The 19,052-nt window shown below is 37.5% G+C and overlaps 1 long non-coding RNA gene across 1 annotated transcript; it reads left to right on the forward strand.

The window, feature by feature from the left end:
* Nucleotides 1-16,818: 16,818 nt before the first annotated feature.
* Nucleotides 16,819-18,654, forward strand: LOC110887308. Its single transcript, XR_002563221.2, has 2 exons — nt 16,819-17,215; nt 18,443-18,654. It is a non-coding gene; the product is annotated as an uncharacterized LOC110887308 (long non-coding RNA).
* Nucleotides 18,655-19,052: the final 398 nt, after the last annotated feature.

Below are 19,052 nucleotides of genomic sequence, written 5' to 3' on the forward strand. Positions count from 1 at the left end.
TGTTATGTTTGTTGTTTTTTTTTTTGCCAAAACAACCCAAAACATAATGCCTAAATCCAAAACATGATGCCTACATGTTAATTTCTATGCCTTCTTACGAAAAAAGTCATTTTTTATAGGAACCTCACCCTATATATATAGGGAAGCTCAAATGAGAAGAAAAAAATCTTGAGAAAAAAAGAAGAAAAGTTCACTACTACAAAATAGAGCATAAGACTGGGTGATATGGGTTTGAAGACGGTGTTTTCAACACCGTCTTAAACCACACTGGTTTAAAATCATATCTTTTTAGACAGTGTTCAATTTGAACACTGGCTTAAAATTCATGTCTTATTAGACGGTGTTCAAAGTTTGAACACCGGCTTAAACTTCATGTCTTATTAGACGGTGTTCAAAGTTTGAACACCGGCTTAAACTTCATGTCTTATTAGACGGTGTTCTGAGTTTGAACACCGGCTTAAACTTAGTGAACACCGTCTTATAAACTGCTGGAAAAGTAAAGGTTTTCCATAAACACATTTGCTGGGAAAAAAACATATAAAAGGTTTTCCAGGAAATACACAAGCTTATACACATACACCAATGGAACATTTTCAAATCAAACCAAAACAATACATATTTAAATCTAAAATAAACCCGTAGACATCCAATTCAGAAATAAACCCGTCAAATTACAATCATTTGTGAATACATAACAAACTACGTTAAATTGTATAAATAAACTACATACGCTATAGAAAAGTTGCTATACGAGCTAATTATTGAAAAGAAAGCAAAATGACAAATCATTATAACCTATAATTAGTTTCAAGCACTTCCAGATCAGTCCACACCACCAGTTTAGATTGATTAAGGTTGATTGATTCAACAAAATTCATCGCGTCAAAGAATCATCCAAACTCGAATATCCTGCCATAAACTGAACAAAGGGATATGTAAATACTCTCAAATCCAAACAATAATAACATAAGAAATAGCTACTTAGATTAAGAGAATAACTTTATCATGGGTGGTGCAGGCCTTGTTGGCTGATCAGATCCTTTTCAATACCATTTCTAGAAAGATAAAAAAAAAGAATGGAACTTCATATATCCACATGTCAACCTTCATTGAAATTAAGAATTCAAAAAGTAAATTTCAAGAAAACGCCAAGAATTGTGGTCTTAAGGGTTACCTAAAAAAATAATAAGGATCTTGAATGAGGTTGTAGAGTGAAAACGACATCAGCACCCTACAAAAAAAAAGTTAATGATGTAGGACTAAAAGAGAGAAAAAGATCCATGAATTAATATACATAATAGTGCAATATAAATAAGGCTTACAATAGGGCAACTATTGTGTTCCATTCCATCTATAAAGAAAAAAAAACAAATAACCAAATTAGCTCATCCCGACGAAGGATGAAGGCGAGAGTGAGAGTAATACCAGAGTCGCTCCCATCTCTATGATTTATCAGACAAAGGGATAGATGCATTTCCGACAAACCATTAAATATGCTCTAAGCCTCAGCAGTAACACCAACCCCCATCCTTTCGACATCTATCTCTGCTTGCCTTCAAATACACAATCAAATACATCACCAATCTCAATTTTCCAGACATCATTTAAGCATTTCACAAACACTTGGAATACTATGCCGATTTAAATTAATCGTTAACTCATGAATAAGCCATGCTTCATTCAATTATTCACATTGGAAAACACAATCTAATCCATTCAAACATTCTATCAAACACCTAGTGGGGCATTCCAGAAGTAAGTCGATTTTGTCACACCCCCAAAAATCCACACGCGGAGTATCACCGCTTGGGAGCGTGACTGACCATGATCAAACCACCAATCATATCGAACATGTAATTAATATCAAGTATAATAAATGTAAACCAATCATTCAATACGATAGGTGTTCAAAACATAATCCTAGTTTCAAAGTATAGCGGAAGCATAAGTAAGAAAACCCAATGTGTAATATAAGTTCAAATGTTTAAATGTTTTAACATGGCATCCACGATCCATGCTCCACAACGCTGCTCCTCCCTGTGCAAGCTCCATGTATCTAACGACCTGCAAGGCATGTAGCAGATGGTCAACAACTAGTTGAGCGAGTTCACAGTTTACAGTTCAGTAATAGTATAGTGTGAGTAGTAGTATGTTCGTTCGTTACGTCGTGTATCGTATTAGTTTCCATCGCGGCCTCCCAGGCAGGTATGCGAAGATATTAGGGGGATGTTCATCCCGAGTATTCTAGACTAGGTTTATCTGTATCGCGGCCTACCAGGCAGGTGTGCGAAGATTAGCAAATTCAGTTCGCGGCATTCCAAAGGCAGGTGTGCGAAGTCAGTCCTAATATCGCGGCCAACCCTTGGCTGGTGTGCGAAGATCAGTTCAATAAGTGTTACTAGTCTAGTCGTAGTTCAATCAGCGGAGTATGTACCATAGTTCGTCAAATCACATCACTACGTTCCAGTATAGATAAGTACCAGTAAATAATCAAATCCCATTCCCACCCTGGGAACCCCATGCCTTGGCTGTGTGAACTCACCTTGGTTTGCTCGGTATGCTCAAAGGGTTACACGTTCAAAATTAATCAGTCACGACCTATAGTACGCACGTGTATATGATCAGTTAAAGTTCATATGTCATTGATGTCACAAAGTGTGTGTTTATGCCGTTATTACATTTCATATATACCGTTAGTCTAAACCGTAAAATTCATGCTTGACAGGATTATCAGGCAGTTAACTTATATCACCAAGATAACACACTTAACAGGATTCGCACACTAGCAATGTTTCATGTCTAACAGGGTTAACATGTTTACTAATTTAACAACTACAAAGTTAATGACTAACAGTTAATGTTTAACAATTTTTAGCAGACTAACTGGACTAACCGACATCAATGATTAATCTGAACAACAAGTTAACAAGGTTAATCGCTATTAGTGTAAACAAACTTACTTAACAAATCCGAACCCAACTGCATTACATACATAAACTCGGGCCTCATCTCCTTGTATCTTTTAAAGGAAAGGTCGGGCAGGTCCTTATAAAATGAAAGTCGGACCAAGGTTGAGGTTAAGGGTCGGACCAAGGGAAGCTCACAAACTCGGACCTAGCTTCTTCAATTAAACTCGGACAGAACTTTATTTAATTAAACTCGGACATAAGACTTTAATACTTAAAGCTCGGACTAAGTAAGGGGGGGGGTTTCATGCTTGAAACTCGGGCAGGATCCAAGGGACAAGAAACTCGGACCTCATGTGAAAATTACTAAACTCGGACCCTTGTCACTTAATTATGAAACTCGGATAACAACCAATAAACAAAGTCGGACCAAAGATACATCATCATCATCACATCGGTTATGTAACAACACTAACCCTAATTACATACCAACAGTCACAAGATCAACATCGACGAAATCATTTAATCAATCACCGAAATATTAACATATAATTTACCCAATCATTGCCAGACCAATATCACCAATAAATCAGTAGATCATCATTACAGCCACACACAGCCGATCATATCAAACAAAATTATAATCATGCACTCATGTAAAATACTAACTCATAATACCATCATGTTAATTATTCAGCCATCAATCACAATTAATAGCATGTGGTATTTGAGAAAGGCTAAAGCCTCATTGGACCACCATCTAACCATATAATTATTCTATTGGACCGAAATTGACACACAACAATTTGATTTCAATATTTAATACTCATGCAATACAATACTGACAATTCAATATATTAACCACATGGCTTGATCAGATCTCACAATAGCCGACAAGTATGTGTATTGTTTCCATGCTTCCATTGGACCAAATAATCACAACCTAAGCTTCTCATTGGACCAACAAGTAGTCACATGAGTTATCAATTCACTAACAATAATGATTATTTCAAATCGGCAGTTCCTCATTCCAACCATTGTCCACCGATTTGACCCCCCTATCCCGATTTCAATAAGCACCTCATGTTGCTTTCCAGCCGACAATCCATGTGGTGTTCCGTGTTATCAAGAAAAATCATGGCAGACATGTTATTGAACCAAAAGATACGGTGCAAGCATAATACAAACATATACAAACAATTAACAAATAAAAATCATGTGCAAGCATAATATCAAGAAAAGTATGGCAGACATGTTATTGAACCAAAAGATACGGTGGTCAATCACTATAAAATCAATAATCATAACATTCACTAACCTGATAATGATCTACCAGAATGCAGACGTCGAGGGAATTAGAGTTTCGATAAGAAGAGGCTGCCGTCCAAAATAGAGGGTTGAGAAAGGAGTAGGGTTTGCAAAAAGGGTTGTGACATCTAATAAATCATGCACGCAAATAATGAGGAGGAGACTGGGCTCGGTTTTGGCCTCGTAGTCATTTGGGCCAAGAACACCAATGCAATAATCAAACGAGTCCACAAATATGCAATTCATAAATAATCAAACAATTCGTATAATGGTAGGCTTCGGATAAATCTTTTGTGTTTTGCAGGCTATGAGAATCACACACAAATTATGTGTGTGTATACGATGTAGAGGAGGGCCGGGCCCCTATTTGAATGTGGGCCGAGTATAGATTGAGCAATTGTGTGCGGCCCAAGGGTTTTATGCAACACGATCTATACATACATACACAATTCGCATAATGCATAACATATCATTCAATTAAATCAAAGCATCACAAAATCACGTAACGTTCAAACATGTTACACTAAACACAAAGATAGGTTCTGAAATACGAGTTGTCACATTATCCCCAACTTGAAAGAACTTTCGTCCCGAAATTTAGCATGCGGTTACTGAGGAAGCTAGGTAAGTTGTATCGTTTACTGGTTTTCCTGGGGTGTCACATCATCCCCCCGTTGATTTGGAATTTCGTCCCGAAATTCCGCAGTAGTAGCTTCAGACTCAGTAGTGGTTGCATTGGTTTCGAATCGCTGGGGGTACTTTTCTGTCATCTGGTCTTCGCGTTCCCAGGTGTACTCTGGGCCACGACAGGAGTTCCAACGAACTCGAACAAGAGGGATTCTCTTGTGTTTGAGGACCTTCACATCCCGGTCCGTGATCTCAACTGGTTCCTCGACGAACTGCAACCGCTCGTCGATAGTGAGTTCCTTAAAAGGAATTATGAGGGTCTCATCTGACAGGCACTTCTTCAGATTCGACACGTGAAATACATTGTGAACTGCCCCGAGTTCAGCTGGTTGGTTCAGTCTGTAGGCTACTGGGCCTATTCTTTCTATAATCTCAAATGGTCCGACATATCGCGGATTTAGTTTGCCTCGTTTGCCAAAACGGACCACACCCTTCCAGGGTGAGACTTTAAGTAAAACCCGGTCCCCGACCTGAAATTCCAACGGTTTCTTACGCTTATCCGCGTATACTTTCTGACGGTTGCGTGCTGCCGCCATGCGTTGTCGTATCTGTGCAATCTTTTCTATGGCGTCCACTACAATCTCTGTACTCGTAATCTCACTATCCCCCACCTCTGTCCAACAGAGAGGTGACCGACATTTACGCCCGTACAATGCCTCGAATGGAGCGGCTTGTATGCTGGTGTGATAACTGTTATTGTATGAGAACTCCACCAAAGGGAGGTGCTTTTCCCAGCCGTTGCCGAAATCAATAACACATGCCCGAAGCATGTCTTCAAGAGTTTGGATCGTTCGCTCAGACTGCCCACCCGTCTGAGGATGATATGCTGTGCTCATGTCTAATTGTGAGCCGAAAGATTTGTGCATCGCTTGCCATAGCTCTAACGTGAATCGTGCATCCCGATCCGAAATAATGGAGGTGGGCACCCCGTGCCTTGAAACAACTTCTTTAAGATAGATGTCCGCGAGAGTGGAGAACTTATCCGTTTCCTTTATAGCTAGGAAGGGTGCAGACTTGGTGAGTCGATCCACGATCACCCATATGGTATCATTCTCACGCTGGGATCTGGGTAAGCCTGTAACAAAATCCATGGAAATCTCTTCCCATTTCCACTGTGGTCTCCTGGGTTGCTGAAGTAGGCCTGCGGGTTTCTGATATTCAACCTTGACTCTGGCACAGGTCAAGCACTTGCCAATATAGGTGGCGATGTGGGCCTTCATGCTAGGCCACCAATAAGTAGTTCTGATGTCGTGGTACATTTTATACGACCCTGGATGTACCGAGTAGCGAGACTTGTGTGCTTCATCCATCACAAGCTCTCGTAAACCGCCATAAAGTGGGACCCAAATACGCCTCGTTACATAGTAGGCGCCGTCTTCCTTTTGTTCCATTCGTTACCTTGAACCGCGTAAGGCTTCAGCCATGACGTTTTCGGGTTTCAATGCTTCTATCTGAGCAGCTCGTATCTGCGCAGGAAGACTGGACTGAATAGTGAGCTGTAGCGCTCGCACGCGCTTAGGTAGGGTGTCCTTTCGACTGAGGGCGTCAGCCACAACATTGGCCTTGCCTGGATGATACTTGATGGCGCATTCGTAGTCGTTCAGTAGTTCAACCCATCTTCGTTGACGCATGTTCAAATCCTTTTGCTTAAGAATATGCTCGAGACTCCTGTGATCGGTGTAAATCGTGCACCTGGTACCGTACAGGTAGTGCCGCCATATCTTAAGCGCGAAAACAACAGCTCCCAGCTCTAAATCGTGCGTCGTGTAGTTCCGTTCATGAATCTTGAGTTGCCGCGAAGCGTAAGCAATAACCTTATCCTGTAGTTTCCATCCCTGTTCACCACATGGCCTAGGAAATGGACTTCACGAAGCCAGAAGTCGCATTTTGAAAACTTTGCGTACAGTTGCTCCTTTCGAAGAAGTTCCAAGATAAAACGTAAGTGCTGCTCGTGCTCCTCCTGACTCTCGGGGTAGAGCAGAATGTCGTCGATGAAGACAACGACGAACTTGTCAAGATAGGGTTTGCACACCCTGTTCATAAGGCCCATAAATGCGGCAGATGCGCTCAATAATATCAAACCATCCATCATATCAAACATAAAGTATAGTAGTCAAAATAATTCATAAAACCCAATACAATTGATGTTCAAACCAAACTTTGTTTGAGTAGCGGAAACATAATAATGAAAACCCAAAATAAGTTATAAGTTCAAATATCGTTCATTGCGTCTCCTCGTCCTAACACGAAAGCTTGACCTCTTGCCTCGTTGCCATTGTTGTTGTTGTTTCCCCTGTTGTTGTTGTTGTTCCCGTTGCCCTGGTTATTGTTGTGGTTCTGATTCTGGTTCAACTGAGGACAATCGCGTTTGTAATGACCTTCTGCCCCACACTGGAAACATCCCCGGTTTCCACGCTGTGGTTGCTGCTGCTGGTTCTGTGGAGCTGGCGGTGGGAGTTGCTGGTTCTGATTTGCTGGCCGAGAGCTTCTACAATCCTTTGCCTCATGACCCATCTTGAGGCATCTTTGACAACGTTCCCTGCGACATCTTCCGCTGTGGTGTCTGTTGCACTTATTACACAGTGGGTGAATTCCCCGATATCCACCCTGCCCCTGACTGCCAGATGATTGCTGACTCGAATTCTGGTAGTCATTTGTCTTGCGCTGCTGAGACTGAACAGAAACCGATCCCTTGCTGGAATCCCCCTCCCATTTCCTCTTGTTGTCACTGGGAGTAGCAGAAGTGGTGACAGCAGCAGTGGTAGCTTTGGCACGTTTTGGCAGTCTGTTTTGGTCCACTGCCTGATCTGTAATACGATGAGCAAGGCGCTGAATAGCCTGGATATTATCAAGGTTAGCCGATGTAACATGGCTCTGGATCTCTGGCGCCAAACCCTTGAGATACAACTCAATACGTTTCACTGGAGGGTCCACCATAGTTGGGCATAGCACGGCCAGTTCATTCGACCGTTTGGTATAGGCTTCGATCTCTGACCCAACCATTTTCAAGTGATACAGTTCATCTTCCAGCTTGTGAATGTCTTCACGAGTGCAATATTCCCTTTTGATAAGTTCCTTAAAATCGTTCCAGGGTGTGGCGTTAGCAGCTGCCAACCCTAAGATCTGTACTTGCGCGTTCCACCAAGTCAACACGATTCCTTCCAAAGTGCCAGTGGCGTACTTGACCCTGCGAGCCTCAGGGCATTCACACATTTCGAACACAGATTCTAGCTTCTCGAACCAATGGAGGAGTCCCACTGCCCCCTCGGTGCCACTGAATGAGCTTGGACGACAGTCCATGAAGTTCTTGAACGTGCAGACAGGCTGCTGCGCGTGTTGAGCTATTGTGTACGAGTAGGACAAAGTTAAATACGAGAGTTAATGTAGGATCTAAGGATCCTAGTGTGTGTCTATACTGCAGGGTATACTACCTGCTTGGGCAGCTGCAAGTGTCGCAGCAACTTGAGCTTGAACGAGAGCCTCTAGCTTGGCTTGAGTCATGTTAATTCGTCCGGCCATTGATCTTCACATCAAAGGCAACATAAGTGAGAAAGGTTCGCGAATAGTGCGATGACAGAAGAGTGTAAGCACGTAAGTGTTCTCAAGCAATAACAAGTAGTGAGCAAAGTAACGTAAGCATACTACGAGCAAAGTTCTATGCAATTCTAGCATGTAGGCAATAAACATAAACCTTATTACCTAGGATGTTGAGTCTTGCACGTGAAGCGAAGCGTCGTTGTGGATCGTTGAGAGCACTGTTCTGGTTATAGTCTGGTTTTAATAAAAACGTTTTCCCATATTAAAACCAAGTTCTCTATAACCAATGGCTCTGATACCAATCTGTCACACCCCCAAAAATCCACACGCGGAGTATCACCGCTTGGGAGCGTGACTGACCAGGGTCAAACCACCAATCATATCGAACATGTAATTAATATCAAGTATAATAAATGTAAACCAATCATTCAATACGATAGGTGTTCAAAACATAATCCTAGTTTCAAAGTATAGCGGAAGCATAAGTAAGAAAACCCAATGTGTAATATAAGTTCAAATGTTTAAATGTTTTAACATGGCATCCACGATCCATGCTCCACAACGACCTGCTCCTCCCTGTGCAAGCTCCATGTATCTAACGACCTGCAAGGCATGTAGCAGATGGTCAACAACTAGTTGAGCGAGTTCACAGTTTACAGTTCAGTAATAGTATAGTGTGAGTAGTAGTATGTTCGTTCGTTACGTCGTGTATCGTATTAGTTTCCATCGCGGCCTCCCAGGCAGGTATGCGAAGATATTAGGGGGATGTTCATCCCGAGTATTCTAGACTAGGTTTATCTGTATCGCGGCCTACCAGGCAGGTGTGCGAAGATTAGCAAATTCAGTTCGCGGCCTTCCAAAGGCAGGTGTGCGAAGTCAGTCCTAATATCGCGGCCAACCCTTGGCTGGTGTGCGAAGATCAGTTCAATAAGTGTTACTAGTCTAGTCGTAGTTCAATCAGCGGAGTATGTACCATAGTTCGTCAAATCACATCACTACGTTCCAGTATAGATAAGTACCAGTAAATAATCAAATCCCATTCCCACCCTGGGAACCCCATGCCTTGGCTGTGTGAACTCACCTTGGTTTGCTCGGTATGCTCAAAGGGTTACACGTTCAAAATTAATCAGTCACGACCTATAGTACGCACGTGTATATGATCAGTTAAAGTTCATATGTCATTGATGTCACAAAGTGTGTGTTTATGCCGTTATTACATTTCATATATACCGTTAGTCTAAACCGTAAAATTCATGCTTGACAGGATTATCAGGCAGTTAACTTATATCACCAAGATAACACACTTAACAGGATTCGCACACTAGCAATGTTTCATGTCTAACAGGGTTAACATGTTTACTAATTTAACAACTACAAAGTTAATGACTAACAGTTAATGTTTAACAATTTTTAGCAGACTAACTGGACTAACCGACATCAATGATTAATCTGAACAACAAGTTAACAAGGTTAATCGCTATTAGTGTAAACAAACTTACTTAACAAATCCGAACCCAACTGCATTACATACATAAACTCGGGCCTCATCTCCTTGTATCTTTTAAAGGAAAGGTCGGGCAGGTCCTTATAAAATGAAAGTCGGACCAAGGTTGAGGTTAAGGGTCGGACCAAGGGAAGCTCACAAACTCGGACCTAGCTTCTTCAATTAAACTCGGACAGAACTTTATTTAATTAAACTCGGACATAAGACTTTAATACTTAAAGCTCGGACTAAGTAAGGGGGGGGGGGGGTTTCATGCTTGAAACTCGGGCAGGATCCAAGGGACAAGAAACTCGGACCTCATGTGAAAATTACTAAACTCGGACCCTTGTCACTTAATTATGAAACTCGGATAACAACCAATAAACAAAGTCGGACCAAAGATACATCATCATCATCATCACATCGGTTACGTAACAACACTAACCCTAATTACATACCAACAGTCACAAGATCAACATCGACGAAATCATTTAATCAATCACCGAAATATTAACATATAATTTACCCAATCATTGCTAGACCAATATCACCAATAAATCAGTAGATCATCATTACAGCCACACACAGCCGATCATATCAAACAAAATTATAATCATGCACTCATGTAAAATACTAACTCATAATACCATCATGTTAATTATTCAGCCATCAATCACAATTAATAGCATGTGGTATTTGAGAAAGGCTAAAGCCTCATTGGACCACCATCTAACCATATAATTATTCTATTGGACCGAAATTGACACACAACAATTTGATTTCAATATTTAATACTCATGCAATACAATACTGACAATTCAATATATTAACCACATGGCTTGATCAGATCTCACAATAGCCGACAAGTATGTGTATTGTTTCCATGCTTCCATTGGACCAAATAATCACAACCTAAGCTTCTCATTGGACCAACAAGTAGTCACATGAGTTATCAATTCACTAACAATAATGATTATTTCAAATCGGCAGTTCCTCATTCCAACCATTGTCCACCGATTTGACCCCCCTATCCCGATTTCAATAAGCACCTCATGTTGCTTTCCAGCCGACAATCCATGTGGTGTTCCGTGTTATCAAGAAAAATCATGGCAGACATGTTATTGAACCAAAAGATACGGTGCAAGCATAATACAAACATATACAAACAATTAACAAATAAAAATCATGTGCAAGCATAATATCAAGAAAAGTATGGCAGACATGTTATTGAACCAAAAGATACGGTGGTCAATCACTATAAAATCAATAATCATAACATTCACTAACCTGATAATGATCTACCAGAATGCAGACGTCGAGGGAATTAGAGTTTCGATAAGAAGAGGCTGCCGTCCAAAATAGAGGGTTGAGAAAGGAGTAGGGTTTGCAAAAAGGGTTGTGACATCTAATAAATCATGCACGCAAATAATGAGGAGGAGACTGGGCTCGGTTTTGGCCTCGTAGTCATTTGGGCCAAGAACACCAATGCAATAATCAAACGAGTCCAAAAATATGCAATTCATAAATAATCAAACAATTCGTATAATGGTAGGATTCGGATAAATCTTTTGTGTTTTGCAGGCTATGAGAATCACACACAAATTATGTGTGTGTATACGATGTAGAGGAGGGCCGGGCCCCTATTTGAATGTGGGCCGAGTACAGATTGAGCAATTGTGTGCGGCCCAAGGGTTTTATGCGTCACGATCTATACATACATACACAATTCGCATAATGCATAACATATCATTCAATTAAATCAAAGCATCACAAAATCACGTAACGTTAAACATGTTACACTAAACACAAAGATAGGTTCTGAAATACGAGTTGTCACAGATTTACCTATCTGATATCATTTAAGAATATCACAAACACTTAAAAGACCATGTTAATATAAATTTGATATCAACTAATGTAATAAGCATGCTTCATTCGGTTATTAACAACCAAAATCACAGGTTTCTGAAAAAATAATGCACAAATTCATTGAAACATTTCCTCAAACATTGGTGGGCATTTCCTGCTAGGGGGGGCGGGTTTATGAAGTGTACTGCTTGTTTTCCAAGGGGTTTTGAACAGTCGTTAATTTACAACCATACGTATATTGTTCATATTGGTAGGCATGAATAACATCATCAACAATTCAGCAGACAACTATGTTCCCCAATAACAACCCTTATATATGAAATTAAAACAAACGAACAGAGATAATACCAATAATGTTTTAAATTAATAATATAAAGGAAGCATTTTTACAAAGAAAATTAACGGAAGAGTTTATGAATAATCAAGAAAACATCAATAAATCACTTGACAAGCGTATCTTCCTAAAGAAATAACGTTTTACACAAAACCTAGATCACTTAAAAAGGAACTCACTGGTGTTATAAGAGAAGCATAAACCTACAAACAGTATATGCATCTAAGAAACCCTTAAATAAAGTTAGGGTTCTTGATATACCTCGAGATGAGCCGCAAAATCCTCACCGTAAACCCACTTCAACTCGCGAATGCCGCTGCCCCGTGATAACACCACCATCGCCCAGCTGGTAGGTGAAACTGTAGCTGCAACTCTCTTTCTCCATATCGCTCTCTTTATCCAGGTCTATGTTTGTGGAAAAGATGATGGTGTAGGGTTTTCATATGAGGGAGGATAGTGACGCGTATCCGGATGAGCTTAAGACATGATAAAACCAACAAAACTGCAGACTGTACAACTCACACTGTATACAAATATTACAAATTAGAATTATATATTTATAAAAACAAAGCAAGAAAAAATCAAATTTGAACTTTTAACAACAAAACATATAATTAAACATGATATAAGTACTATTTATAAAACTAAAAAAACATTAAATAACATAAGTAAAGGGAAAAAACTAACCTTGAAACTTTGTAAGGTTGTTAATGGTGAAATTGAATGAAGAAGATGAAGAAGTTAAATGAGGAAGATGGAGGAATTGAATGGGGAAGATGAAAAGAATTGAAAGAGATAAGGTTTTGGTGGTTGTTATGTGCAGCGATTGTTTTTTAGTTTTTAAGACGGTGTTCACAGACAAAACCGTCTAAAGGATACAAAAATTAGTATAAGACGGTGTTTAAGCATTAGACGGGGTTATTTTGAATTTTATTGAATATTTATAAGACGGTGTTCAGAGAGAACACCGTCTAAAGATTGAAGAAATTAGTATAAGACGGTGTTCATATTGGTATTGCTTTTAAGACGGTGTTATTACTTTAACACCGTCTAAAACAAATCCTTGACACCGTCTAATGCTACATTTTGTAGTAGTGGTTAACCAATAAGAATGCTTTATTCATAAGGGTAATGAGGTAATTTTAATATTATAATTAATGCAATAATTTCCTATAATCTAGCTATTCAAATTAGTTCATTTATGGTTTTCACTTTATAACTTAAAAATAAAACAAGATATATAAATTAATTATTTTATTAATTTATTTAACCACCCTACTTCATATGACATACTTACTACACAAACATATAATTCAACTTTCTCTAACTCTTTGTGTAGGAACATAACCCTTAAAAAGGTTGTACGAATATTATATGTTTGTGTATGAACATCCAGGGGGTGTGTAGGATAATAAAACACATTAATGACATATAATTCAACTTTCTCTAACTGTTTGTGTAGTAACATAAGCCTTAAAATGTGTTTAGGAACATTATATGTTTGTGTAGGAAAATCTAGGGGTGTGTAGAATTATCCTATTTGATGAGGTGTGTAGTAACCATTTTTTTTGTTATGTAGAAACATGATAAAATCCTACACAAACATTAACATAATGTAACCACCAAATTAACATAAATGTTCTTACACTAGTTAAAATATTGTAACCACCAAATTAATAACATAATGTAACCACCAAATTAACATAAATGCAATCTTACACTAATTACCATAATACCCTTTTCAATTAAGAAAACTCATAAAAAGATTGTTTTATTTACATCTTTGCCACACTAATTTATAACCATTTATCATGCTAATCTATGGTTAGGATATTCTTCTCATTCTTCTCATTTAAATATTTCTTCTCATTTGATCCTCCCCCTATATATATATATATATATATATATATATATATATATATATATATATATATATATATATATATATATATATACAGGGGAAGGCTCAAATGAAAACCGCTAGTTATCGCGAAAACTCGAAAACTAACTAAAAAAGCCTAAAAAAACATACAATTTTTTTTGCATACCAAATTTCGCTATTTAAATTATATAAAAAAATTTCAAAAAAAAAATTGTAGTGCACATATGTAATAGTAAACATGTGTAATAGTACTACACATGTGAATTATTACACATGTGCATTACAATTTTTTTCTTTTGAAAAAAAGTTTTTTTATATATAAAAACTAGCGAATTTTAATAAAAAAAATGTAAAAAAAAAATTTTGCTGTGTTTTTAGGCTTTTTTTAGTTAGTTTTCGAGTTTTCGCAATAAAAGTGGTTTTCATTTGAACCTTCATCTATATATATATATATATAGGGAGCCACTAAAATGAAAACCACCTCCAGTTGTAAGAACCGCGAGAACCACTCTCAACCAATCAGGTTATGCCAACATAAAGTGTATGTTGGTCATTTACCCCAAATGTCAAATCTTCCATCTCTCCACAATTAAAGCTACTGACTTTTTATATACTCTCTCCTCTCTCCTCTCTCATAACCCACCATTTTCATCTCCTTCAAAATCCTCTGCACTAAGAAACCCAAAATCATAATCACTTTCTACCCACCTTCTTCTCCACCTCCGATTCACCATATCCACCACCGTACCTCCATCACGACAACCACCCTGCTCACCTCTGATTACCTCCGGCAAACAAGACCGATCACCGTCTACCACCATTCCGCCACTCCGTCACCACGGTCGACCATCTCTTCTCTTGTCGCCGACACCCACCGGCGAACGACCACCCATCTACAGCTGAGGTCCGATATCGCCACTGCTGTCAAATCTCCGGCAGACCACTGATAACCAACCTCTACCCCCGATTACAATCACATCGGTGACCACCGAATGACCACCTGCGACTACAGATTAGCATCAAGGGTGATGTGGGTTTTTGTTGAGGCGGAGGTTTGGGTTAGCAGATGAAGGGTGAAGTGTGATGTGGTTGTTATGGTGGGTTAGGGGCGGCGGTCGTTGAAGGGTGATGTGGTTGTTTGTGGTGGGTTTGTGGTGGGTGGTTGGTGAAGGTGGGTTTGTGATGTGGTGGGTGTTTGTGGTCGGAGGTGGTGGGTGCTCGAGATGATGGTTTGTTTTGGCAGGGTTTCTTTTGATATTTTGTTTGATGAACAACCTTGATGGTATGTTTTATGTGCTTCAATCTGTTGAATTTTTTTAATCTTGATGGTATGTTTTATCTTGATGATATTTTGTCTGATGAACTTTGTGGGGTATGACTTTCTTGATTGTATGTTTTATCTGCTTCAATCTGGGGTTTTGATTCTGTTGAATCTGTTTGCCTTTTGAATCTGTTGAATTTTTCGAATCTGTTTGAATATGTGTTGATTGATGTTCTTGTTCCTTTTGGATGTTTAAATCCGTTGAATCTGGTGCCTTATTGAATCGGCGGTGATGATGCAAAAAAAAAACTGACGTTGGCGCGGCAAGGTTGGTGGATGGTAGGTTTTTGAACCTGCAACCCCATTTTGCAGCCTCTGATTATCGGAAAATCTGAGCCAAAACTTCGTTTTTTTCTAGAATCCACTCGTTCTTTTGATTTTTGTTTGTTGGATTTTTTTTTATTTTAGGCGTCGATGATGATAACAATATATCTGAGACGCTTCACCGAGTGTGCGATTTTCTGGGTGCGTTCGGTTTTGCGTAAAAACGGTTTTGTAAAAAAAAAAAGTTAAACCGTAAACTTTTTAACGTAAAACGTAAAAACGTAAAAAATTTTACGTAAAACGTAAAAAGTTTTTCGTAAATCGTAAAAAGTTTTAGGTAAAACGTAAATCAAAAAATTTTTTTTAGTAAAACGTAAAAAGTTCTACGTAAAACGTAAAAAACCGGCGCGTAAAACGTAAAAACGTAAAAAATGTTATCGTAAAAAACCGGCGCGTAAAACGTAAAAAAAACGTTAACGTAAAAAACCGGCGCGTAAAACGTAAAAAAACGTTAACGTAAAAAACCGGCGCGTAAAACGTAAATAACGTTAATGTAAAAACGGCATTAAAAAAGTTAACGTAAAAACCGGGCGCGTAAAACGTAAAAAAAAACCGTGCGCGTAAAATGTAAAAAAAAACGTTAACGTAAAAAAAACCGGGCGCGTGAAAAACCGGCTCGTAAAAAATCTGATTTCAAAAAATTATTTAACAAAAAAAATCTATTTCTTAATAAAAAATAAATTAAGACCAAAGATAATTAATGAATAGGACAAAAAAAGACAATTAAAAATAATATATATAAAAAGACAAAAATACAATTTTACTTATATACCCTTTTGAATTAAAATATTAAAGATATAATAAGACAAAATCTATTTAATATTAATTTTAACTACTTTTAATCTTGTCCATCTATCTTCTTGATCTAATGGCCAGAAAGTGGTTCCCGCGGTTCTTACAACTGGAGGTGGTTTTCATTTTAACGGTCCCCTATATATATATATATATATATATATAGGGCAAGGATAAATCGAAAACCCGGTTGAGTTGACTAAACCCTAGAAACCCAATAACCACCATTGATGATACTTGATGGATGGCTAGGATGATTTTTTGGTATGATGTCCTGATCTCAATTACTTTTTGGTATAATATATAGATGATAGTACACCTAAAGGGTAAAATGGGGAGAAATGTTACAATTTATCTCTACATGTTGATGTTGAGTATGATCAGAAGACTAGTATTCATTATTACACTTCAAACCTATGCCTCCTAGCTATATTAAGTATTGATTCAAAACAAAAATTCAAAAAACAAATGTTCACAAATCTCTCTATCTCTCTCTCTCTCTCTCTCTCTCTCTCTCTCTCTCTTCATCCCCTTCACACCAAATTTCGCCGGAGATTTTGCACCGCCAAAACAGTTGACATTTCCACAATTCTTTAACAATCCCTCTCTCTCTTTCTCTCTCTCTCTCTCTCTCTCTTCATCCCATCCAGACCACCTTCACCGGAGATTTCCACCGCCAAAAAAATCAGCAAATTATCTTCCTCCACACCAACTTCACCGGAGATTTCCACCACCATCGGAGTTTCAAATGCGTCGGTCTTCTTAGCAAAAGGTAACACCTTTGTTTTTCTGTAGAAATCTGTGTTTTTTTGGTTGTTTACATTTTGAAACAAAAATGTAGGGTTTTATTGTATACTTCTCCATTATTGAGATGCGGGTGGTTGTTTGTCTAATATTGCAAAAAAAAAAAAAAATGTTCGGGGGTTTGTGTGTATTGGTTTGGAAAACAAATGATGTTACCAAAATTAGGGCTGGAACCATTGCAGTGGTGGTTACCAGATCCGGTGTGTGAGTTAAGATCCAGATGTTAAATAGATCTGGCAGCTTGAAGAAAATCACACATGAATATGAATATGAATATGAAGATGATGATGATGATGATGAATAAGATACGAAGATGACGATGAATCAGATATGAATCTTGTTACTTTTTTTAAATTCTCTTTATGTTTTTTTTTATCTAAAATTACACTTTTTTTGTAAGCGTTTTTAGTTGAATCAGGTATTTTAAGGTATGAAATGTGTAAAAATGTGTTATTTATGACTTCCCCCCCTCTCTCTCTCTCTCTCTCTCTTTATATCTTTATCTTTTATTTCATTTCCAGTTCTTAAAGATCTTCATCCAGATCTAAAAGTGATCTGAATCCAAATGCTCCAACTTTTTTCTGGATATGTTTTTTTTTTGTTCAAGAAGATGAATGTTTTTAATTTATTGATTTATCAATTTTTTGTGTAAAATTTGTTCAAGAAAAAATGCATGTTATATTTTTTCCGTGTCACATAAATAAAGTACGTTTACATAAAATAAAGTGCATTGTTACACTTTTTTAGATTATTGTAAAAATAAGTGTGTTGTTACATTTTTTATGTTACATTTTATATGTTATGGATTTTTTGGTTTTGTTTTTACCATGTTACATTTTATTTTTTGCCTCAGATTTTTGTATATTTTTGCTGTATTTACATAAAATAAAGTGCATTGTTACACTTTTTTAGATTATTGTAAAAATAAGTATGTTGTTACATTTTTTATGTTACATTTTATATGTTATGGATTTTTTGGTTTTGTTTTTACCATGTTACATTTTATTTTTGCCTTAGATTTTTGTACATTTTTGCTGTATCCGTGTTACATTTTTTTTTCACTGAGATTTTTGTACATTTTTGCTCTATGTGTGTTTGATCATGTGCTTTTGTTGATGGTTGCTTGAATATCTTTTTTTTTTCAAAAACGTTTCGTATTGTGAGGAATGTTGATGTTTTTTTAATTGAAATACAGGGAAAAAAGGGATCTACCACAAAATTGGAAAAAAGGTGTTAAAGGGAAACTAATAAGTATTTAATCTCAAATTATTATTACATTAATTTGTATAGCTTGTGTTTACGGATTTCTTTTGTAACATTGCGGAAATGTTTTGTTTTATGTATGGTGCTGTGATTAGATATCTTATTACCTGGTTATATAAAAAAACTTTTGGGATTTGTTTTTTATTTATATGTACAAATGTGAAATGAAACAAAAAAAAATGTCTATGTTGTAGCATTAATTTGTATTTCTATGTAGGGTAAAATATGAAAAAATGATTTTTGTAACATATGACTCGGTTTGTGTAACGTATGAAAAAAATGATTTTTGTAATTGGTCTTACATACGCCAAGTGAAAAAATGTACATCAATCAGTTGTTACATCAAAACACTTATGTGGTTTTGTATAAAATGTTCCTATAAAATGGATGCAAATATTATTAAGGGTCTTTAACAACCGTTCATTACCAAAAAGATTTAGCAAATATGACATACACTTTGAAGTGACATAAATCAAATTACACAATAGGAAAAAAAAGTGATAAAGTATCAATTCACTGATGTGATTATTATATAAATAAAA

This window comes from Helianthus annuus, chromosome 11, assembly GCF_002127325.2.
Source record: "Helianthus annuus cultivar XRQ/B chromosome 11, HanXRQr2.0-SUNRISE, whole genome shotgun sequence".
NCBI lineage: Eukaryota > Viridiplantae > Streptophyta > Magnoliopsida > Asterales > Asteraceae > Helianthus > Helianthus annuus.